The sequence below is a fragment of the Pleurodeles waltl genome, chromosome 4_1, assembly GCF_031143425.1.
Source record: "Pleurodeles waltl isolate 20211129_DDA chromosome 4_1, aPleWal1.hap1.20221129, whole genome shotgun sequence".
Lineage (NCBI taxonomy): Eukaryota > Metazoa > Chordata > Amphibia > Caudata > Salamandridae > Pleurodeles > Pleurodeles waltl.
This window is the reverse complement of record NC_090442.1, coordinates 894,034,966-894,060,605: the sequence shown is the minus strand read 5'-3', so window position 1 is coordinate 894,060,605 and position 25,640 is coordinate 894,034,966.

Below are 25,640 nucleotides of genomic sequence, written 5' to 3'. Positions count from 1 at the left end.
TTAGTCGACAAGGAGAGATGGTAAGGATCTATCATTTACATCAATTACTATCACACAGTGAAGTCCAACTGGGGCTTAACAGCAGTCGACAAATAAATTTGGTGTGAGTTTAAAGGGCTTTACTATCAAATTAATTAAAAACTAGTTATTAATTTAGTAAATATTACATGTAGTCATCATTGTTACAGATTTAAATAACCCATTGGTCGATTTTTCAAGACGAGATTAGCAAGAATTGCAAACAAAATAGAGAAAATAAAGCAAGTGTATTCAATAAAGGAAAATCCCTAATCTAAACTAATACAACATTGGATATAAAGACATTTGATTTCAGCAAACAAGGTAATGTATTAGTTTCAGAAACCCTTATGAAAGGATTCTGATGAGAGAACAAAAAGAAGTCATCCCTAAGATCTGCTTCTTACGTTCTGTAGCCCTGTACTTATTCTCTGGTAGTGAAAAGGGAAGCTGTCTGAAAGATGGTTGCTCTCTAATATAAGGAATACACACTAATATAATTCTACCAAACATCAATGGCAACAAATAATACATTCCACATTCCTTTTAACCAACCAGTATCCAGCAAACTCAGGTAGGAGGTAAACTCCTACGAATCTCACGTCTTCAAAGTGAGCTATGGACTCATGCCCTTGGTTTGTTGCTTTGAACTAATCTTGTTGAACAGTTCTTCCCTCGAGTCACATCTCCTGCCATCTCTTCTCTTCCTGGTAAGAACATCACTATTAGTTGACTGATACATAACAAATGCCTGTTCACTAGCTAACAGAAGGCTTCTGGAAAATGACAGAAAATGTTGTGTGATAGAGATCAAATTTTAACAATGCATTAGTTGCATATGGTGACCTACAAACCTTCATTTAAAAGTGTAACCAAGAAAATTAATGTGAAAATGCAAAATGTGCACATTTGAATTATGGTGGACAATGTGGTCTCCATTCGTATTTGACATCACATTTTAACATGATGATATTGTGCATTTATATTTGAGTGAATTACTGACATGAATTAATGTTCAAAGTATTATCTTTAAGAAGAAATAATAGAAATGAAGTATATTATGAGTATTAAATTATCATGAATTGATCACACTTTTATTGAATTAAATTAATTTTATTAACATGAGTTACATATGTGCAGAAAAATAAATACACTTTTAAAAATGCTTTAATATGTCATAAATCATCTTTGCAGTAAAATAATTTGCTTTGCATATATGTTCCAGTTGTATAGGATTTATGTCTATTAATTGCATTAATGTGCATTTTGGCTTTCTTAGCTGGACTAGGCCTGAAGATCCATTCTTGCAGCAGTAAAGGAAAATTACTTGCTTACTCTGTTCCCTCTGACTTGAATTTTTCCCTAGTTTGCTGACGTGATGTTGAATGTCTTATTGTATTGATGATGAAGAACATGGTTCAGTGTCAATTGTGGAACAATATTTGTCCTAGCTGTTGAACAATAAAGGAAACTTTAATGAATCTCATGTGAATTGTTTAGCTCATTCTGTTTATCTTGAGAAATAATTTTGAATTAACAAGCAACTAGAAAATGTATTGAAATGACTACATGTTTTCTCTGAAAACAGGTGCAAACTTGATGGTGTCAACGGCTCTCATTGGATGCTGAATCTTGTGCGTAAGATGAGCCCATCTGTAGGACCAAAGAAGGAGCCCCTGGATATTTCTAATTAGTGGGAGACTTTGAAACTCGGTGTTAGTCCATCAAGTCAGTCTGTTGAGTTAGTCTGCTGGACTTAGTCCATCAAGTTAGTTCTGTCTAGTAGCCTGCCAGAGTCTAGTCTACCAGTGCTTTGCGTCTGCTGCTATCACCTCCCATCCCTCTCTAAGTCTTCTGATGAGTTTCCTCTTAGTTATAATTGCCACATTGGTTTATGTTGTTCAGTTCTAATATGCCCAATCAATTCTGAACTGCTGAGCTTCGCAATGTGCAGCCCATGTTCTTCACTGTCCTGATGCTGCTATCTACCGATGTCATGAGAAGGTGATCGGTCTGCTTGATAAAACTTTTCTGTCTGCTTTCCCATGGGGATAGGTATAACTAAATGTGGTTTCTTGTTTCCTTTCCAGCATAGATAATTATACTACCATATTTTTATAAAGAGTTGCCATAGTTAGATAATTTTTCCAAATTAATTTTGCCTTTTCCATTTTGCTTTTGCCCTCATGTTTTAGCCTGTTCCCACACATGCAAGGCCAAATTCACATTAAAGATAAGAATGGCCCAGCCCAGATAAACTGATTGTTAAAATTGTATTTTGATGATTTACTGATGTCACCATCATCTGCTTTGAAATCTAAAATTAATGTGCATATTGTAGTATTGCTGATTTATGTAATTCTTTTGGGGTGTTTAACAGTATTGATGTTTAGTAGGTTAACTATTTTCAGATGATTTGGTCAACCTATGGTTTTCATGTATGTTTATAATTTAGTTTTGTGCACCATATACGTAACATTGATTTTGGGATTGTAATAAAGTTTTGAAACTTTATTTAGTTTGGAGTTTGATTTAGTGTTTAATTTGTTCATGGTGTCTAGAATTGTTTATGGTTCTTATGTTATTGATCTATGTTGAATGATTCTAACTACTACACTCCTTATTGAGTGCAAAGGTCCAGTTGACTTCTCATGGTGAGATAAGTTATAGTGTCTCACCAGCAGGCTTGTGGTTTCTGAACCCGAGGCAGGAAGAAGACCTCCATGAGTGTGCCAGCAAGTGGAAAGAGAAAAACATCTTGTTCAAAGCAACAGTTTAAATGCAAGAACAGGCCTCTTCACCTTAACTTGTAAAGTTGACATTAAAACTGACATAAGTAGTTAGGTTAACTTAAGTCAATAAATGTGTTAATGTTTTGCTTATAATGCTTACATTTAATCACCTAATAAAAAATATATTTTTTTAATGTGTTATTCAGGATAGAATTTTGCACTTTTCAGTTAAATGCATTTAATTTGCAAAATGAGGAAATCAGCACCATAATATAGGTGGTATCTAAAACAGACATTTGTCTGCGTTATGTTGTTATTCTAAACATGCTGTCATTAGAGTGTGCCATATTATAGAATTTGAGAGATGTCAATTGTGATTTTAGGTCATGTGACATGCCTTCCTAGAAAACTTCAGGCTCAAGGGTCATATGGTGTCACTTCCTATGATGTCATTAATGTAAAAGGTATGGGATTTCACTTCCACTACCTCTGGCATTTGGATGAATCAAAAGTTTCAAAGTTTAAAAGGGGACCAATGCCAGTAGTGCAAGATCTTAAAATGACTGAATTTCAAACATGCATCTTAAAGATACTTTTCATGGGTTAGTAAAAGATGGGACCATTCTTCATCATCAAAGTCTTTTGGGCTTTTCCTGGCCCAGTAATGTTGTAGATATATTTTTTCAGTTTAGGTTATACCTAAATTATCAAAGAATATATGCCTGTTAGACCTGGCATCCTTAGAATGGGTTCCCACTGACTGTTTGCCCTCAGACCTCCTGTTTTTTGCGGACTTTGTTTTGGCTGTCCTTAGGATTCTGCACACTTCACCACCGCTAACAAGTGCTAAATTGCTTGTGCTCTTTCCCTAAAATGTAACATTTTGCATGTACCCAATAGGCATATTCAATCTACTCATAAATCCCCAGTAAATGTATTTCCTTTTCCAAGAGCCAAATGTATTTCCTTTTCCAAGAGCCTGTAGATTAAATACTGCTAGTGGGCCTGTAGTGTTGATTATGTCACCCAATTAAGTAGCCCTTTAAATATTTACCAGGCCTGTCATTGCAGAGCCTGTATGTGCAGTTTTGAACTGCAATTTCGATCTGGGGAAATAACCCTTCTGCTAGGCCCAGATCTATCTTTTTAATGCACATATTTACCCCCTATCATAGGCCCTGGACAGCCCAGAGAGCAGGGTGCAATGTATGTAAAAAGTTGGCATGTACTTTTTAGTTTTACAAGTCCTGGTAGTGAAAAACTCTTAAAATCATTTTTACTACTGCAAGGCCTATCTCTCCTTAGGTTAACATTTGAGTTCCCCCTGCTACATTTATAAGCCCCTCCAAGTTTGGTGTCTCAGGAATCACAATTTAAAATCCTAACTTTTGTTGACGACAGATTTGGAATTGTAATTCTGAAAAAGACACTTCTAGAAAGTTGCCATGTTCTGTCTTAGCTATTTGGTGCCTGCTGCCTGTCTCTAATCATATGTCTGGGGTGGAGGGGCAGCTGGGTTTTGTTATTTCGGGTAGGCATCCACACACAAACGGAGCTTATGTGTGACTTAAAGGACCATTGTATTGTGATGGGCCATCCTCGGCACAACGAAAGGGGGGAGCTGGACACAGCCTCACTTACACCTGAATAGGCTGTGTCCTGTCCACACACAAAGGGATGCATACCACCTGTAGTGAGTCTGGAGCCAGGACAGAAAGAATAGACATCTATGTACTTCAAAGGCATCAGTACACGTGTGGGCCTGTGGACACTGCCAGGAAGAACTGTCACTCTGCTGGGCTTCACTCTGCTGCAACCCTGCTTTGCTATGATCACCCGTTACCTGATTCCCTCTTGCCTTGGAGTGAGAAGAAATGGACTTGAATCTCTTAAACCTAGAGTGACTCCCAGGGATAGTTGGTTGGGCTCCCAAACTGGAGTCTAAGGGGCATAAAAGACATCCAACCTCCCAGCTTTTGCACCTGGAATCTGCCATGTGTGAGTCTACCCTGCAAAGTGGGGCCACCCTAGCCCTGGACCCTTAGCAATGGGCTTCAGGTGCTTCCCTGTGGAACCAACATATCCGCTCTGCTGAGCAATGCATCTTCAAGCAGAACTAGTGCATTGCTACTGCTATGTGGATTGGACCAAGCACACACAGGCTCACATCGCTGCCACATCCCACATCTTGGTATTGACGCATCGCCTTTGGAACTATCGCTGCACAATGCTTCTCTGGAGCAAGTTCTTGCATCCCTTGATGATGACGCTAAAGTTCTGCATCGCAGGTTCACAGCTCATCGAACTGATGCATTGCTTCAACTGCGCAGCGCATCCCGACACCAGCCTTCGCATCACAAGCCCCATCAACAGAAACCCCGATATTGACCCAAAAGGAGCTTTCAAAGGCAGCCTTGCCACAGCTTCAAATCAATGCATCGCATCAGCTGCATGACACATCTTCCTCTTTGTTAGAAATGGGGTCTTTGGTTGACAGTCAGGTTACCCCCTGTTCAAGCAAGGACCCTCACTCTAGTTAGGATAAAAGAGAATCACCCTCAGCTAACCCCTGCTTACCCCCTTGGTAGCTTGGCAGAGCAGTAGGCTTAACCTCAGAGTGCTGGGCGTAAAGTATTTGTACCAACACACACAGTAACTTAATGAAAACACTACAAAATGACACAACACCAGTTTAGAAAAATAGGGAATATTTATCTAGACAAAACAAGACCAAAACGACAAAAATCCAACATACACAAGTCAAGTTATGATTTTTTAAAGGTTTAAAATAAAAAGAGTCTTTAGGTAGTTGTAACAACACACTAGCGCTGCTAGCGTGAAAATGTACCTGGTTTGCGGCAAAAATAACCCTGCACGGGTATATGCGTCGAAAACAGCTCGGCACGGCGAGGCGCGTCGAAAAAGCCAGCCACGCGACGGTCCGAAAGTCCCGCGGCGCTGGTTGCGATCTCTCAGCCTTCGTCAGCGATGCTGCGCGTCGTTTCTCCTGCCCCGGGCGTCGATTCTCCGGTCGCGTTTCCTGCGGCGTCGTCTCTCAGCTGCGGAGCCGGCGTCGCGTCGTTTTCTCAGCCGCGATCGGATTCGCGTCGATCTTTTCTCCGCACGGTGCTCGGTGCGTGTATTTTTGTCCTTAGGCTGCCAGCCTCTCCTTTCAGGGTCCCAGGAACTGGAAGGGCACCACAGAGCAGAGTAGGGGTCTCTCCAGAGACTCCAGGTGCTGGCAGGAAGAAGTCTTTGCTATCCCTGAGACTTCAATAACAGGAGGCAAGCTCTACATCAAGCCCTTGGAGATTTCTTCTTCAAGATGGGAGGCACACAAAGTCCAGTCTTTGCCCTCTTACTCTGGCAGAAGCAGCACTGCAGGAAAGCTCCACAAAGCACAGTCACAGGCAGGGCAGCACTTGTTCCTCAGCGATCAGCTCTTCTCCAGGCAGAGGTTCCCCTTGATTCCAGAAGTGTTTCTAAAGTTTGTAAGTTTGGGTGCCCTTCTTATACCCATTTTAGCCTTTGAAGTCACCTTCCTTCAAAGGGGACTCACATCTTCTTGTGAAATCCTGCCTTGCCCAGGCAAGGCCTCAGACACACACCAGGGGGCTGGAGACAGCATTGTCAGAGGCAGGCACAGTCCTTTCAGATGAGAGTGACCACTCCACCCCTCCCTCCTAGCAGAGATGGCTAATCAGGAAATGCAGATCACACCCCAGCTCCCTTTGTGTCACTGTCTGGTGTGAGGTGAAAAACAACCCAACTGTCAAACTGACCCAGACAGGGAATCCACAAACAAGGCAGAGTCACAGAATGGTTTAAGCAAGAAAATGCTCACTTTCTAAAAGTGGCATTTTCAAACGCACAATCTCAAAATCAACTTTACTAAAAGATGTATTTTTAAATTGTGAGTTCAGGGATCCCAAACTCCACCTGTCCATCTACTCTCTAGGGGAATCTACACTTTAATCATATTCAAAGGTAGCCCCCATATTATCCTATGAGAGAGAGACAGACCCTGCAACAGTGAAAACGAAATTGGCAGTATTTCACTGTCAGGACATATAAACCACATTACTATATGTCCTACCTTATCCATACACTGCACCCTGCCCTTGGGGCTACCTAGGGCCTACCTTAGGGGTGCCTTACATGTAGGAAAAGGGAAGGTTTAGGCCTGGCAAGTGGGTACACTTGCCAAGTCGACTTTACAGTGTAAAAATACACATACAGACACTGCAGTGGCAGGTCTGAGACATGATTACAGAGCTACTTATGTGGGTGGCACAACCAGTGCTGCAGGCCCACTAGTAGCATTTGATTTACAGGCCCTGGCACCTCTAGTGCACCTTACTAGGGACTTACTAGTAAATCAAATATGCCAATCATGGATAAACCACTTACATACAATTCAAACAGGAGAGCATATGCACTTTAGCACTGGTTAGCAGTGGTAAAGTGCTCAGAGTTGAAAAGCCAACAGCAACATGTCAGAAAAATATAGGAGGCAGGAGGCAAAAAAGTCTGGGGATGACCCTGCAGAAGCAAAAGTCCAACACGACCCCCTACCAGCCTAAAGCCAGGGGAGAACAATCAATACCTTGATGTACTTCCCTGATTGGGGCGATAGAACAGGGACCCAGGCCCACAACAGCAGGGGCATGTTCCAGTTCTACGCCTTCCTGACTCCAGTTGGATCCCTCTGTCCATACTCTCAGGGCCCACTAAGCTAACCCATGGGGAACCCTTCTCCACATCTACAGACACCATCTGTGCAACACCTAACTTTACTTTGCTCACAGATGTATTGCAATGGGCAGATAGTACCACCAGGGCCAACACAGTGGTGTTGCCCACTCCACCCCCGGGGTGTGACTCTCGTCCTCCCCCCCCCAGGGGCAACTCTGTCCACCAGGACAGCAAGCCACAGTGGCCCCAGACAACTGTCAGGGATGAGAGCCCGACCTCAGGCCTCTCTAACCATTGTGACTGTGGAGAGTGGGGGGTGGTAGCCCCAGGTGCCTGGCACCCTTTGACCACTCTCTCTTCCACCAGGTCAGGGATGACAACCTGACCCTGGTCCTCCCCTCTGGGGCTCTGTACCCTCCCTGCAGAAGCGGCACCCCCAGAGTCAAAAACTGTCAGGGTGCTTGTAGAAGCAGGCCTGCACAATTCTTCCATCAGTGCAGGGATGTTAACCTGCAACTGATCCTCCAACCTGGGGTCTGTACCTTCAGGTTGGACCAGGGCCAGGGGTGAGGCTTCCCTCCCCCTGCCCTCTCTTCTGGGGTCCTGAACCGCCCAACTAGGAGCGGCCCCCCAGAAGACAACATGGTAGGGGTACTGTTAGCAGTAGCCCCTTCCTCCAGGTCAGGGGGGACACCCTTAACCTGGCCTCCCAATCCAGGGTCTGTACCCACAGACTGGATCACTGCCTGGCAACCCAGGACTTCCTGGGGGGCATACCTACCCCCTACCAGGTCAGAGTTTACCCTCTGAACCTGGTCATCCAACCCAGGGTCACCACCCTGCGGTTGAACCACTGCCTGGCACACCAGGACTTCCTTGGGAGCACACGTACTCCCCATCAGGTCAGAGTTTACCCCCTGAACCTGATCATCCAACCCAGAGTCACCATCCTGCGGTTGAATCATTGCCTGGCGCACCAGGACTTCCTGGGGGGCACACCTACCCCCCACAAGGGAAACACTTTCCCCAAGGGCCATACAAGAGTCTGGCTGGCGCAGGTCTCCTGACCTCTGCCCATCTGACAGAGTCTGGATTCCCCCCAGCCCAGAAATGGTCTCACCAAGGTCATTCCTGGGGGGCTCTGCACTCAGAGCTGACCCCTGACCCTCCAGGTTCTCCACTGGGGTCCGCAACCCCCTCTCAACCCTCTGTCTGGACTTCTGCAACCCCTCACTAGGAGTGGTACTGCCAGACACCAGAACTGGTGGGACGCTGGCTACAGCCGCCCCCCCAAGTTCTCCTGACACTGTGGGGTCTCCCTCAACAGATGGCCCTATGGTACAGGCTAGGTTCCCCTCCTGGGGTTCCCGCAGGGAACCCTCCAGGACCTGGGACCGGATCTCGGGCACCTTGGGCCTCAACCCATCCCCATTCCCTCTCCTCTGAGACTGGACATGGGGTCCCTCACCCATCCCACTACACTGGGACCTACCTGGGACACTACAATCCTTCCCTACCTCACCTGGTTGGGAACTACCTAGACCACTCCTCTCAGGAGCACCCCCAAATGCCTCTTCAGACTCTCTGGTACTCACCCAGAAGTCTGCCTCCATTGTAAGCTCCCTGGGGTCAGAGAACTCACACTCCACCTGGTGTTGGCATAGCTCTGGAAAATAAGGACTAGACATATGCTCTCCAGCAATTACATCACTCAGCCCCTCACATGAATTAACCAAAGTACCCTTCACCCAACCATCCAGTGACTCTGCTTTGACAAAGCACCCCACATCACCCTCCTGAGACTGGTGAGACAGTACCTGACTGTCCCTGACACTCAACCCACACTCTTCTGGGATGTTTTCACACTCCATAACCAGGACTTCTACCTGGGGGGAACCCCTCTCCCTGTCACTCTCAACTAGAGTCAGTAGAGTGTCCCTCCCACCAGTAGGAATATGACTCCCCATGCCAGTTCCCCAATCTACCTCAGAGACCCTGTGCATCACTGGAGCTACCTCATACCCCTGAACCTCCTGGCGTGTGTTAACTCCCTCCTTCAAGTAGGGCACCACCTCTCTGGGCATGTGCACTTCTGCAGCATCACTGGATATACAATTGTTGCTGCCACCATTCCAGCTGGACTCAGCCCTCATGACTTCCAGCTCTTTCAATTTAAGCTCGTAAGCATAAATCATTTTTTTAATCTCTAAGTCCCTCCTCCTTTCTGCCAACTCCTTGAATCGGCGAGCCCTGTCTGCCCGTCTGTCCTGTAACTCTTCAGGAGTCAGACCCTTGGGTGACACCCTGCTATCCCTCCTGGGGACCCTCCCCCCAGGCGTAACAGGTACCTCCACTACACCACTGTGTATCCTCTGCACTTCCCCACCCACATTCTCCTCCTCTGTGTGCCCTCCAGCCTTCTTGATTGTCACCCCGGCCCTCTGTGCCTGTTGCAGCTCCCCCTCCCTGGTGGAGCTCTCAGTGGGACAGTCAAGATCTTTAAGGAACTGTTTCAATTGAGCAATTGAGTACTCCTTCAGTTTCTCCATTTCAAACACAGCTCCAGCTGTTGCATCTCCAGATTGAGACATGATGGTCACAAGTGCAAAGTTCCAAAGGCAGAAAAAAAATAATTTCCCAATGAAAAAAGAATCAGTCCAGGGATCAGCAAAATCATGGAAGTAGAACAAAAAGAGTCCTTAAGAGAAAAATCAAAAGATCACCAAACAAGTAGTATGTGGTCACGTAGTGGTCTGAGATCAAAACAGTAGTGTACACTTAATTACTGTATGTCAAGTACAAATACAAGTCCAAATCCCGACCGCTGGTCACCAATGTTAGAAATGGGGTCTTTGGTTGACAGTCAGGTTACCCCCTGTTCAAGCAAGGACCCTCACTCTAGTTAGGATAAAAGAGAATCACCCTCAGCTAACCCCTGCTTACCCCCTTGGTAGCTTGGCAGAGCAGTAGGCTTAACCTCAGAGTGCTGGGCGTAAAGTATTTGTACCAACACACACAGTAACTTAATGAAAACACTACAAAATGACACAACACCAGTTTAGAAAAATAGGGAATATTTATCTAGACAAAACAAGACCAAAACGACAAAAATCCAACATACACAAGTCAAGTTATGATTTTTTAAAGGTTTAAAATAAAAAGAGTCTTTAGGTAGTTGTAACAACACACTAGCGCTGCTAGCGTGAAAATGTACCTGGTTTGCGGCAAAAATAACCCTGCACGGGTATATGCGTCGAAAACAGCTCGGCACGGCGAGGCGCGTCGAAAAAGCCAGCCACGCGACGGTCCGAAAGTCCCGCGGCGCTGGTTGCGATCTCTCAGCCTTCGTCAGCGATGCTGCGCGTCGTTTCTCCTGCCCCGGGCGTCGATTCTCCGGTCGCGTTTCCTGCGGCGTCGTCTCTCAGCTGCGGAGCCGGCGTCGCGTCGTTTTCTCAGCCGCGATCGGATTCGCGTCGATCTTTTCTCCGCACGGTGCTCGGTGCGTGTATTTTTGTCCTTAGGCTGCCAGCCTCTCCTTTCAGGGTCCCAGGAACTGGAAGGGCACCACAGAGCAGAGTAGGGGTCTCTCCAGAGACTCCAGGTGCTGGCAGGAAGAAGTCTTTGCTATCCCTGAGACTTCAATAACAGGAGGCAAGCTCTACATCAAGCCCTTGGAGATTTCTTCTTCAAGATGGGAGGCACACAAAGTCCAGTCTTTGCCCTCTTACTCTGGCAGAAGCAGCACTGCAGGAAAGCTCCACAAAGCACAGTCACAGGCAGGGCAGCACTTGTTCCTCAGCGATCAGCTCTTCTCCAGGCAGAGGTTCCCCTTGATTCCAGAAGTGTTTCTAAAGTTTGTAAGTTTGGGTGCCCTTCTTATACCCATTTTAGCCTTTGAAGTCACCTTCCTTCAAAGGGGACTCACACCTTCTTGTGAAATCCTGCCTTGCCCAGGCAAGGCCTCAGACACACACCAGGGGGCTGGAGACAGCATTGTCAGAGGCAGGCACAGTCCTTTCAGATGAGAGTGACCACTCCACCCCTCCCTCCTAGCAGAGATGGCTAATCAGGAAATGCAGATCACACCCCAGCTCCCTTTGTGTCACTGTCTGGTGTGAGGTGAAAAACAACCCAACTGTCAAACTGACCCAGACAGGGAATCCACAAACAAGGCAGAGTCACAGAATGGTTTAAGCAAGAAAATGCTCACTTTCTAAAAGTGGCATTTTCAAACGCACAATCTCAAAATCAACTTTACTAAAAGATGTATTTTTAAATTGTGAGTTCAGGGATCCCAAACTCCACCTGTCCATCTACTCTCTAGGGGAATCTACACTTTAATCATATTCAAAGGTAGCCCCCATATTATCCTATGAGAGAGAGACAGACCCTGCAACAGTGAAAACGAAATTGGCAGTATTTCACTGTCAGGACATATAAACCACATTACTATATGTCCTACCTTATCCATACACTGCACCCTGCCCTTGGGGCTACCTAGGGCCTACCTTAGGGGTGCCTTACATGTAGGAAAAGGGAAGGTTTAGGCCTGGCAAGTGGGTACACTTGCCAAGTCGACTTTACAGTGTAAAAATACACATACAGACACTGCAGTGGCAGGTCTGAGACATGATTACAGAGCTACTTATGTGGGTGGCACAACCAGTGCTGCAGGCCCACTAGTAGCATTTGATTTACAGGCCCTGGCACCTCTAGTGCACCTTACTAGGGACTTACTAGTAAATCAAATATGCCAATCATGGATAAACCACTTACATACAATTCAAACAGGAGAGCATATGCACTTTAGCACTGGTTAGCAGTGGTAAAGTGCTCAGAGTTGAAAAGCCAACAGCAACATGTCAGAAAAATATAGGAGGCAGGAGGCAAAAAAGTCTGGGGATGACCCTGCAGAAGCAAAAGTCCAACACTCTTGGATCCATGCACTGCTCTGCATCCAGGATCTAAGGTACTTTTGTTCAGCAGTCCTAACTGGGTCCCTCTAGCTTGGCGCATGCAACATTATGGGTGACGAACTTCTGACTTTGTCATGGTCCAGCATGACCAACAATCCTCAGTTGGCGATTTCTTCTTCCAAGCGCTATTCTGCAGTTTATTCTTTGAAAATTCATAACCTGAGTTCTACTAATTGGATTTTTGTCTTGTATTATTTATTAACTTAAGATCTTTTCTGAACTGGTGTGAGATCCTTTTGTGTGGTGTTTTCACTGTTTTACTGTTTGAAGTGTTGCACAAATCCTTTATGCATTGCCTCCAAGTTAAGCCTGACTGCTCTGTGCCAAGGAATCAGGGGGTTAGTACAGGTTTATTTGAGGTTTGCTTGAGTCTTACCCCAACAAGAATTGTGTTGCTGCTTGACCAAGGCTCACACTTCAGTGAACCAACAACCCAATTTCTCACAATGTCAGGGATCATTTTTTGAAATATATTTTTTGTGTGCATTTTGAGAGTATAATTGAAGTGACAGATGACCACTTTTCCTTGATGAGTTTCTTAGAAAGAGGGTTTTCAGTTGTAGCAATTTCTAGGTTTGCCTTGCTAGGAGATGAAAGTCTTTTTGTAGGTTGGCAAATGTTTTCATTTTGTCCTGCTTAAAGAGATGACGAAGGTAGAAAATGCCTTGGAAGCTGAAGCCTCCAAGTATATAGGCCGCTTGACAATCCAAATGTTGCTATTGTGACAATTTAGGTGCTTTAGATCAAAGAAGCTGTTTTCTTTTGATGCTTTGTGTTTTATTGAACATTGGAGCAATGGACTGTGGTGTTCCTTGGACCTCTTGGGTTGATTGTAAGGCACCTGTGGACTTCTGGTCGTGTTTGAAGGTGATTTCCTATATTGACTTAATGTGGAGTCTCCAGACCTACTTGGAAGTTGTTGCAATTGGGTTCTGCCCCTTTAGTACACCCGGATTGTTTGCTTTTTTGATCACCGGTTTTTTTTTCTTTACTATGGGTGAGTCTCACTATTGGTGTCTCGCTCAGGGCAATTACATGGCAAATAAACTACATGTGTTTACTGCAAGTGTCTGCCAAGTAAGATAAGGCTGCTGTGATGCAGCAAGGGTAAGGGGCACTTGGCTAGTTACACATGAACACATGTGCACATACCTGTGCACTTGTGTGCAGGTTGAAAGTGGGAGACTACTGTCATGCACTGATTACAGTAACCTGCCACAGATGGGGACTCTACAAGAATAGGTATTCACCTAGGACAGTGGTTCCCAAACTATGGTCTGCGGACTCCCAGGGGTCCGTGACACATTTCAAGGGAGTCCGCAGGCCTGGGCTGGGAGGAAGGCAGCTTCTCCAGTTGGGGCCTCTGGTGTGTGTTTTTATATTCATTACATTCCTTTGTTCAGCAGTTTTAAAGGCACTGCAAAGCTTCTTGTATAGCAAAAATAAAAACGTCAAGATAATTCTAGTGATAATGTACCTGCTGGAGGGGAATGAGAGTTTTGACTCATGGGAGGTAGCGCAGATGTTTAATATGCCTGCTGCAAAGAACGAGTATCATGCAAAGAACAGTATTTTATATGCATTGCACTGTGGGTTACTGCTTTTGTCACAGAGATTCTTTTGTTACTGTGCAGTTCATAATCTAGCATAGTGAGCTAAGAACTGCCATTAAAGAGCTGCATGCAAACTGCTTGGGCCAAATTCGAAAGTTTTTTTTTCTTCCAGTCTTTCATTTTCCTGATGCTGCTAAAAAAGGTTGGCTTGTGTGGAAATGCATTCTTATTATTAAAATAATCTCTAACCACTGTGTTGTGTTCTGAATCCTGAGTTTATGCTTCTCTAGACCAAGCACTCTTTTAAAATGACTAACAGTGTGGATGACATGTGAATCCTACACCTTACAGTCCCCTGTAAAGTGCTCCGACACCCTACAGTGGTATGAGAGATGCTACAAAACAAATTAATTACATGTGACAGAGAGGTTAGGGAGAGATGAGAGGCCCTCATGGTTTACTTCCTTCCCCCACCACATAATTATGTGAAAAAGCTATCTCAGATCTTACGTGCCTAAAAAATAAAAACAGAAATTGCTCAGGAAATGTAGAATCTGACCTGAAGATTCACCTTTCCTGAATAAAACCAAACATTGAAAGTTTAGTCACGGAGATGCAGCGACAACCTTCCCAATAAAGTGTTGAGAATTTTGTATATTTTTTCAATATAAAAAAATTATGGCCCTCATTGTGATTTTGGCGATCTATTTCAGAGACTGCCGAAGTCACACCCACCATACAATCGCCAGTCTTGGCGGTCTTCAGACGGCCATATTATGGCTGCTGGCTCCTCTCTGCCACTATTTGGCGGGGAAGCCACCAGCAGCCATACTGGTGGTTGGCGGTCTAGTGGAGCTTGCTGCGTCGCCACCGCCACCTCACTACAACACCTCCCTTCATATTACAACATTGTAAATGGCATGGCTGTGTTGTGTTGGCGGGATGTTGGCGGCGGAGCAAGCTCTATGGATCCCGTTCCCTCCGGGACAACCACAGCGACCACCAGGTAAGGTGATTGTCTGACAGTGGAGGAAGGTGTGTGTGTGTGTGAATGGAGGGGGTTGGGGGTGTTGTGTGTATTTGTGTGTGTGTGTGCAAGTGTCTGTGTGCTTGTGTGAATGCCTGTATGCGGGGGGTGTCATGGCTGTGTGTGCATGTGTGTGAATGAATGAGCGTGGATGTGTGCATGTATGCCTGTAAGTGTGGTGTGTGCGTGCATGGATGGAGCGGGTCAGAATGGGGATGGGGGCATCGCTGCTTGGAGGGGTTTGGGCTTCTGATGGAGTCAGGGAGTGGGGGGCTCCTACATGGAAGGGAGGTGTGGGGAGTCTTGCTGTGGTGACAGGAATGAGTATTCCTGTCGCCAGTATCCTTACCACAAGGGATTTCGTGGCGGGGGTACCGCCACGGAATCCCTGGCAGTAAGGATACTCACAATACTGCAGGTGGTGTTACGTGGACCGCCGGGTTGACCAGTTCACTAGCACTGCCATAACTTGGTGGTCCTGCATTGCCACGCTATCGGCTGTCTGACCACGACTGGGGCAGGACCTCTAATGTCATTATGACCGCCTATAGCTTTAGTAATTTCAATATTTGTTTGGTGTGTACTAGTTATATTTTTTGTGAATTACTGTTTTAATATTTGAAATTTAAATCAAACAAGCTGCTTGGGGGTCCTCAACTTCCAGTAATGGTTCATTGGGGGTCCTCAGGAGTCAAAAGGTTGGGTACCAGTGACCTAGGATAGGCCTTATAAGGGTAGTGTACACTATTAGGGAAATGCAGTGTGATTTTCTGTTTGCCTGCAGTGATACCCCATTATACACATAGCAAGAGAACTGCCTTAGAGTGCAGGTGTCCTCTCCTTTGGCCTACAGAGACCATTGACTTCTTGAACTGGAGTGTAAACTGTCCAAAAATTCAATATTGAACCCCAAAAATGATATCTATTTTCCTGGCTCAGGTCAGGATCAGAGTCCAGGCCTTTGTCACCCTGCTGTGCCCAGTTAATTACATTTCTGTCCAGCAGCAGGAACAAAGTCCGCCCCACACAAAGGAGCCATTAGCAGTACTTCTTCTTGCTCCTGAGAAGGAGAGTGGTGGAGCGGAATGAACTACATCAATCACTCAGCTGTCACACTGTACCAAGAATGAGTCTGCTTAAGCCCACGAAACAAATGAATGTGCCCAGACAACTGGAGCCAACCCACCAGGTGGCCCTCTTTGTAATTCTAGTTTACAAGTCCCTGCAGTGATGTCAGGGAGGGATGAAGATGAAACCACAGGAGCTGATGTGACCAATAATTCCTAGGTGATGCCATTTTGGGCTGTCACAGCATGCTGAGTATGAGAGTTAGGACAGGGGTGGAGAGGTGACGAGACACCATAGGATTGGCCAGGGGTGCCTGACTTCTGGAACATTACTCTCCCCCTTAAAAACTCTTGGAAAAGGAGGAGGCTCTCTTTTACCTGTTGATTTTTCTACACTTCACTATTGGATCAAGGGACCACCATAGAGAACTGGAACTAGGAGCCCCCTGACTTCCACTCAGGACCAATGACCCTGCCCAGCTGACCCTGGACCAGTAGGTCTCCCCAGTGAGTCTAAGGACTAGTTGGGGGAATACCTTGGACTTTTCTGCACCCAGAAACAAAGATTAGAAGGAGTGCTGGTGCAGGAATCCAGGAGGACCAGTATTGCTCTGCAGATAAGGAGGGTTCCTGCAACCTTGTGGCTAGAGCCCACCACCAGGAGTAAAATGGGCCAAGGATCATCTAGATTGGTCCAACATGGCCTGAGTTATGGCATTTTATATCATGGCAACCTTTTACAGTTTTCCTGTCCCAGAGCGCACTGAGGCTCCACTGCCTCGCCGGTAAATTCCCAGAGGGTGGGTCAGGGTTCTGGGATAGGGGCAAATAAATTGTCTTTGTAATTCTTTGTACAAAACGGTCCACACAAGTGGCACGCTGCTTCCAAGCTGGTGCTCCCAGAGTTAGAGTGACGCATAAATTATGCAAAAAAAGAGGAGAGAAATCTGAGTAGTTCTCAAGTTTAGATGGAGAGCAGTTCCAGTAAGACGAGCAACACTCTAGACTTGCTCAACTCCAATGTCTATTTATCTAGCAAAGTTTTTAAGCATAGGATCAGCACAGTGCTATGCACACCGTGCTAGATAAGAACAATGTATTTTGCCATTCGGACAGCTACATCTTTAAACATATGATTGACATAGTGCCATCCTTGCTGAGCTGTAAAATGATAAAAGCAATTCACCACTCTAGGCACAGTACTATAGCGATGGACTGGTAAAATACCACCCAAGCCGACCTGGAATCAGTAAAAGCAACCCCTGGCACATGTTTTGCAATCTATATAGCTCCTCAGAGGGCTTAGCTTTGTCCAGACACAAGGGAGCATCCAGTATAAGTCAAAACAAAACCCTTTCCAGTAAAGCCACGCCTGGTGTTCCCCATCTAGAAATCCAAGAAGTGGCAACACTGGGCCACGCTACCTGGAACTGACTGGAGGAGTATCCGTTCCAGTGATACCGCTGTGTAAGTGCTGAACTAAAGACAAAAATTAGCAATTTATATAGACAAACATATTTAATTTACACCACATGCACCTTCATCATGAGTTGATTGGAGCGGTATCACTGGAACGGATACTTGAATCCGTTATGGGAATGTCTGTTTCCTGAGACTGACTCAGTTTCACAGGAAATGTTGTGTTCAGAATATGGTAGTTTCTTTCAGTTTTTAAACTTAGGTAATTTGAATACATTTTTTAACATTGTTGCAAACTTTAATGGCTCTCTCATGCACAGCAGATTTTTTTCAGGGTCTGTACCTACCTCACCGACCCGTTTATTGGGATGGATTTAGATGCAGCTTCACAAGACTTCATCGCTATCTTCCTTTGTTCTTCTTTCGATCTGAGGCACTGCTTTGAATTGTGGCACCCTATGTGTAGTGAACTTGTCTTGATTGTGGGTACTGACTGCGCTTCGAGAGATTGCCATCCATAGAATGTTCGGAAAGAACCTGAAATCGTACCTGTTGTGTTATAAACTGCTTCAAAGTTAATATTACAGCCTCTGCTGTTATGTTGGCTTGCTTATTCTAGCCCTAAGATGCCCATGGGCACGGTAACATAAAATGACGCTCCCCTTGTGGAGAATGGGATGATGGATCCTTAATCTCCTATATCTTACACATACTCATTGGCCTTCAGCTGAATAGGGGGCCCTCTAAAGATTTGGGGGCCCTGTGGATGATTGCGACCCCCCTCTAATGCCAGGGCTTCAGGGGCTTGCGTTATACCCCTGTCGCTGGGAGAACGCCACACTTTATAACTAGCCACACTTGTTCATAGTCGCTTGTGAGATCTGGTAATGGAGAGATAGCTGTCATGTTTGCCATTCAGGGGTGTAGCTTCAGGAGTGGTGTTTGGGGTGTTGTACTCCCCTAATAAATGTGTTTTCCAATAAATAGTTAGGTGCGCTGTTTTCAGTCGAGTATGGTGAGGTGTCTGCTATATTTCATCAGGATTTTTACACACACACACTCTTTTTTTTGCAGGTACTTGAAAATGTTGGTTATTGTAGAAAATATTGCATTTCATCTCACTTAGGGCCTGATTTAAATTTAGGCGGACAGGTTACTCCCTCACAATGGTGACGGATATCCCGTCCACTGAAATATAAATCCCACTATTTCCTATGGAATTTACATTTCAGCGGATGGGATATCTGTCATCATTGTAATTGAGTAACCCGCCCATCTGTCCCCTACCACTTTGCTTTCCTCTCCCTTTCCACTGCTCTTCATATGCTCCCTGCTTGTCCTACAATGTATTTTATTATTTTATCATTTTATGCCAGTGTAATTGGTAGGAACATTTCAAGCTCACCCCCCCAATCTTACTGTCCAAGTTAAGCCTCTGTAGCCATGTTGTTGCTCCTATTCTTTTGTGCATAACACTCTGTGGACATTTTGTAGTCTCCCTCTCCTGAGACTGACCTTTTATAAGTGTCAATTAACTTTACAAACCCTTGATTCAATTATTTCATTTGAGTAACACCCATTTCCTCCTAGGTTCTCTGTCTCACCTTTGATAGTTCTTTCATAGTGTTACACAGTATCATTATTCTCCCCCCTAAAGCCACCATGTGTGCACTGTATCTAAGATATGACCCACCATGGCGGTAACTAGTGTCAACATTTTTGATGCTAGTTCAGAGCTTTGCAGGATTAGCATCGAAAATGTTGATGCTAATCCTGCAAAGCCCACTGAGGCCCATTGTAAACAATGGTGTGCCTCCTTTCAATGCCTGCTCTGAGAAGATGTTAAAAGTGCTGAAAAAAAGGATGCAAAGATTATAGCGCAGCCATAATCTGGCACAATGGGTTTACAAAGTAGTGCAGTGCATGCGTTGCACCACTTTGTAAATTAGGCGCAGCAATTTTGGCCTTGCTGGGCCACATTAGCATTTCAAAAATTATGCTAATGTGGCACAAGGAAGCGTCAGGGGCTCTTAATTCTGCTCCTCAATTTATTGAAATGTTACAGTTTACGAAATGTAACATTTCCACCCCAGAGGACATTATTGAATTAACATGCAAAATTAAGCTTTAGTAGGAAAAATCTAGTTATTCGATGGACTGAAAACTTGGAGGCTTACAAAGGCATTTTGGAGTAAAGCATCAGCTGCTTTGCAATTTAAAATATTGCTATGGCGCATCCAGTGTTGACCACGTCATAGTGCTTTTTCATTTTAAAGCATGTTGCACAGCAGCTCATGCTGTTGGGGAGTATGTGTAAAAACAAAGCAGGGTGAGTGAGTGGTTAAGTAGCATGAAGGCAGGGGTTGGGGAAACAAAACGGATGAGGATGGGGTGAAACCAGACGGGATGAAAACAGACAGCAGGTGGGGTTGGAGGGAAACAGAAAGTGAAGGGAAATGACTAGTTGGGTTGAAAACAGACAGTGGGGGAGGGGGTGGGGGTTAAACGGACAGCGGGGGAGAGGGAGACCATACAATGTGATGCACTCTAATGGAGTGCTTGGCCAAAAGGTACAAAAAAGTACCTTCAGGAAAGCTCAGCCACTGGAAGAACACTGTTCCCAAAGAGGCAGCTGTGTTGGTTCCATGTTCCACAGTGCAGACAGAAACTCAAAGAGGACTGCAGGAGGAAGTGAAAAGCCGACAGGAAGCAGGATGCATGACCAGTAAGAAGCAAGGAAAGGCCTGAGATGCAGCAGCGGCTGCTGCCAGGAAGAGGTGGGGGCAGGGGGGAAGCATGCAGGTCAGGGGGCGTGGGGGGGAATCAATACAAATACATAAATAAACGTACCTGCCGCCTCCGAGTTTCACCACTCCAGCTGCCTCGGTTCCTCTCATCTTCTTCTTCCCTCCCCACCAAATCCAGACACTTCTCTCATGCTGCTCAGGGAGGGAGTGAGACACTGCGCTTGGTCTCCACCCAGCTGTGCAACACAGTCCAGTGGAGAGTTCTAAGTGCGTGTGTTAGTTTGCCCGGCCTAGGACAGTCTGCCAAACTGACATGCACACTTAGAAATGCACCACCACTCCTCCTCCACCTGCTAATGTAGAGGATGCTGGCCCCACCCTAAGAAAGCATAAAAATAAAGTGATAATAAAATACTTTTATTACACTTTATTTTTCTGTTTTTAGCAGCAGGGCAATGCTCCTCCGCCATAGCTAAGGGGCCACCCCTGGAGAGAAGATTGCAGGAGGAGGTGTGCAGCCTGCAGAAAGCAGGAGGCGTGACAAGTAATGAGCAAGGAAACAAGAATGAATTGGGTACCAACAAATGGTAAATATCGATAAGTAATGGGCGGGAACTAAGCCTGTTTTTGAGCTTTTTCTTTCTGTTTCAAGAGGTTGCAATGACAGCGCATGACTGCTGTAGGTGAAACCTAAAAAAAAGTTATAAGATTCAAGCGTCAAGCAAGGGATCCAAGTTTGAAAAAGAGAAAAATAGATGATATATAATTTGCCTAAAACCCACTGATTCAAGCCTTCAAATTCCTTCCCAATTTAACCAGTTTCAGGTATGGAATTTCTCACTTTTGATAGAAACCACTAACAAATGCCTTAGAATTAATACCTTGTTTGAATTATCATGTAGAACTCCCATAGAGAGTTAAGTATAGTTTAAGCCAGGCTGTAAATTAACCAACTTACATTACACCCAGAAAAGTTTGTTGTTTAATTGGCGTCCAGAAAAGGCCAACAAGTTCCAAATCAGTTCCAAAACAAAAACAGCACACCTTATGCCGAAGCATGTAAGGCTTGCATTTACATCCAACAGGCGCATCACACACAAACATCAAGGCACCCCAATCGAGATAATTTGAAACCATGAGGCATATTCACATTAAAAGTGAAGCATCAGTCCCGATGCACCACTTTTCTGCATCGCCCCTGCCCCACCAAATGACACCATGGTTGTGCCGTATTAACAATACAGCGCACCATGGCAGTTGTTAGGACAATGCCATCAACGTTTTTGATGATACTGGGGAGCTTTGCTGTACTAGCATGAAATGTTTCGATGGAAGTACAGGGAGGCCCATTGAATAAAATAGGTGTGTCATTTTAACACCAGCTTTGAGCAGACATTAAAAATGACTGAAAAATTTGGTGCAGTGAAATGTTGTAAATTTTACTCTGCCATTTTTTCAGGCCTCCCTGCATCAGAACACCCCCTTGCATACATTATACCTGGTGCAGGCATGAAGTGGTGCAAGGGTTTACAAAGTGACGCAATGCAAGCATTGCGTCACTTTGTAAATACGGTGCGGGCGACAGGCCTCCTTAATGCTGCCTTAGCGTAAAAAACAAAATGGCGCTAGGGCGGCACAAGGTGGCGCTAGGCGGCTTGTAAGTATGCTGCTGTGGGGAAGTAGCCTAAACCACGACGTTGGAACAACGACCCTGTTTTCCTCTGCCCTAACCACGCTTGTCCGGAACAATAAACATGCATGGTTAAGGCAGAGGAAAACAGACTCCATATCGGAGACGATGCGGTCAGGTAAGTGGGGCTGGGGTAGGGTTGGGGGGTAGTTTTAGGGGCAGGGGTGTAATTTTTGTCTTTAGGGGCAGGGGTGGGGGGTCACTGTAGTTTTAGGGACGGGGTGGAGGGTTGGGGTAGGTTAGGTTTTAGGCGTGGGGTGGGGGTTGAGGTGGTTTTAGCTTTTAGTGGTAGGGGTGGGGCTCGCTGTAGTTTTAGGGGCGGGGGTTGGGGTTGTTTTAGGTTTTAGGGGCAGGGTGGGGGTTTGTGGTAATTTTAGGGGCGGAGTGGGGGTTTGGGGTGGTTTTAGGTTTTAGGGGTGGGGTGGGGTTGCTGTAGATTTAGGGGTGGGGGTTGGAGTGGTTTTAGGGGTGGGGTGGGGGTCGGGGTTGCAGTAATTTCAGGGGCGGGTAGGGGTTGGGGTAGTTTTAGGTTTTAGGGGTGGTGTGGGAGGTCGCGGGAATTTTAGGGGTGGGGGTTGGGGTGGCTTTAGGGGCAGGGGTAGGAGGTCACGGTAATTTTAGGGGCTGGGTGGGGGCTGGGGTGGTTTTAGGGGCGGGCGGGGGGTTGGGGTATTTTAGGTTTTAGGGGTGGGGTGAGGGTTGGGGTGGTTTTAGCTTTTAGGGGTGGGGTGGGGGGTCACAGTAATTTTACAGGCAGGCGTGGAGGGTTGGGGTGGTTTTAGGTTTTAGGGGTGAGGTTTGGGTGAGGGGGTGTTTTGAGGGGTGGGGGTGGGGTAATTTTAGGTTTTAGGGATGGGCTGGGGGTTGGGGTAGTTTAGGTTTTAGGGGCGGGTTGGAGGGTTTGGGTGGCTTTAGGGGCGAGGTTGGGGGGTCGCAGTAATTTTAGGGGCTGGGTGGGGGTTGGGGTGGTTTTAGGGGCAGGTGAGGGGTTGGGGTATTTTAGCTTTTAGGGGTGGGGTGGGGGTTGGAGTGGTTTTAGGGGTGGGGGTAGGGGGTCGTGGTAAGTTTAGGGGCAGCAGTGGAGTGTCGGGGTAGTTTTAGGTTTTAGGAGCAGGAGTAGTTTTAGAGGCGGGATGGGGGACCAGGGGGGGTCGCATGCTAGAACCATGCATGCCATTCTGCGCATACCTTTACTAGGAATACCTTTACAAAGAAAAATCATTGTTAAGGTATTCGTGGTAAAGGCATTAGAGGTACCAACGCGGTCCTTTGTTCCTACCGCGTTGTTCAGCCATGTGTGGTTCCAGCACGCGTTGTTCCGACATACATTAGCCGCTGTGCATAACTACAATGTAAAGAAGACCAATCACTGGCATGGCCACAAACTCACAAAACTTTTCCTGGGGTAACTTGGATATGTTTTGTAAATGTCAGAAAGTCCATGCGTAGGTTTGCAGGCCCAGATTAATAATTTTTGTTCGTGAATCGGGTCTGCATCCAAAAATCGAGAGATTTCCGCAGTTTCACTGGATTATGTCACATGTGCAGACTTTTCTCCGTTTTCCATGTCTAACAGAAGGTGCCTCAGGCTTGTGTTACTGGTGATAAACTGTCTGACAACGGAACGTGTGCTGAATCATTTTTCACTGACAGATTTAGGCTGTTTTGCTCTTCCGGATCTGCGCGCGCTGCCTCCCTCCGAAACATCTGCGATCAAACATTGATATCTCGGAGGAAAGCATAAACTGTCTGGATAGTGAGTTATTGTTTTCTTTGCTGTTTAGAGCTTTCGTCCAGATTCAATAAATTAAGAAGTGCTTAGTTAATAGAGATCTGAACGTCGAGTAGGGATCAAACAATAATTCAGGTAATGAGATGTATTGTGAAGTACAGGCCATGCATTTTAACAAAAAGGCTCTCATTATGAGTCGCCTCAATAATTGCGATTTGGATGGTAACTATTTGTATCCGCCCTTCCAATTCAATTATGAGTTTGGCGATAATTATGGCACGTCAAACTTGCTGTATATTTATCGAGGGTAGGAGTGCCCGAAATTTACTTTATTGCACTGATAAATTCCGACTCAGCAGATTTTCATCTTATCATGTGTGATTAACATCACACCAAATATTTGCAGGCCATAATGAGGCTTTTTTTAAAAAAAATTAGGCAGATGTAATTTGGCAAAAAATGTGACATTACTGTCTAAGGATTTGCAGGACATTTTAATCTGTCGAAGAAAATGCATCCTTTCTTCTTCCCTAGTTGTAGTAATTCTGGCGGAGGGCCAGATATCATTTTTTTCATTGTCTGACTAGTTTGCCAGCAAACTGGAGCACTAAACAACATTATCTGGCCTGTGTTCATCCGTCAGAGTTTATTAATATCATCCGCAGCTCAGTGTGCCTGCCAGATGCTGACTACGAAGACAGGTGCTCCACTCTAAACTCTATGCCCCATTGTTTATAAGCTACCAAAATGTTTAGAATGTCTGTTCTATAAAAAGCTAACAGAAGTTCTTAAAATAAAAAATCAAATCAATTTATTGGACACCACAAATTATACTCAAAATCTATAACAGTGTCGCCGTAGCTAATGATATCAGAAATGGAACACTGTTCTTCAATTATCACACAAACATATACTCATATTAATACCATAGGCATCTATCTTTGTGTGTCATTTCTGGGCCTGGGTGGAACTCGCTGAGTTATGCTCTGTGGAATTCTGCAGTTACAAAAAAACTCAGTGGGATTCTGCAAAACGATTGCCCGTCCCTTTGTGCTTTTTTTTTCAGGCCAGTAGCTCTTTTCTCACTGAAAAATCATCACGAACAGCATGACACGGTGGTCTATAAAGGTACAGCCATTTTGTTTTGGTTGCTATTGTCTTTTCTTGATGGCTGATCCGTCAAAGCCCATCAACTGTTTCCTATTCATCCATCCCAGCATTTTCATAATTAGTTTCTTATTGTGTCATTGTCCCTGTGTTTATATTTGTGCTATTTTTACGTTTTGTTAACTTTTCTGTTATACTTTATTTAATCCTTCTTGCTCTCCTGACCTATCCTGTTTGTCCTCCTCCTGTTTTTTGCTCCAGTCCCACTCCTTCCTTCCTTCGCGACTCTCTCACTCTCTCTACTCTCAATGACAGAAGAAGGCAACCTAGTCACCACCCGCAGCCCTTGTGGGTGGCGCAAAAAAGCAGTGGTGCTGCCAGACCCATCTTTAGCTAGGTATAGGTGGCAGCACTCATTTTGTGGGTGCAGCGCCAGCTCCTCTGCTTGCTAACTGTAGCCAGCAGGCCTGGCAAGGGCTATGCCCTGTGGCAGTGGCAGCTGCTACGGGTCGAGTGCAGTGGTATGTGCGATGCAGAACCAAAATCACTAGGACCCAGCCGCAGCTGTGCAGATGTCCTTGACCGCGAACAGAACCTGCTCAACTTGCTTGGTGTTGAGGTTCCAGGGCTTGGTTAGTAAATAATATTTTTTGTTTTCTAAAAGGTAACTATAGCTTGTGCCCCCGACATGCCAGATTTTTCTTCAATAATTTGACTGCTAGTGTTTCATTGACGTTATAAAAGTTGTCATGAGTGCTATAATATCTGGGGTAATTAGAAGTGCATGGCGAGGGAGTGAGTTATAGTTACCTTAGCCTGTGAGTTATAGTTTCTTGAAATAACATTATGGCTCCTGAATTTCATTGGATTTGTGCGA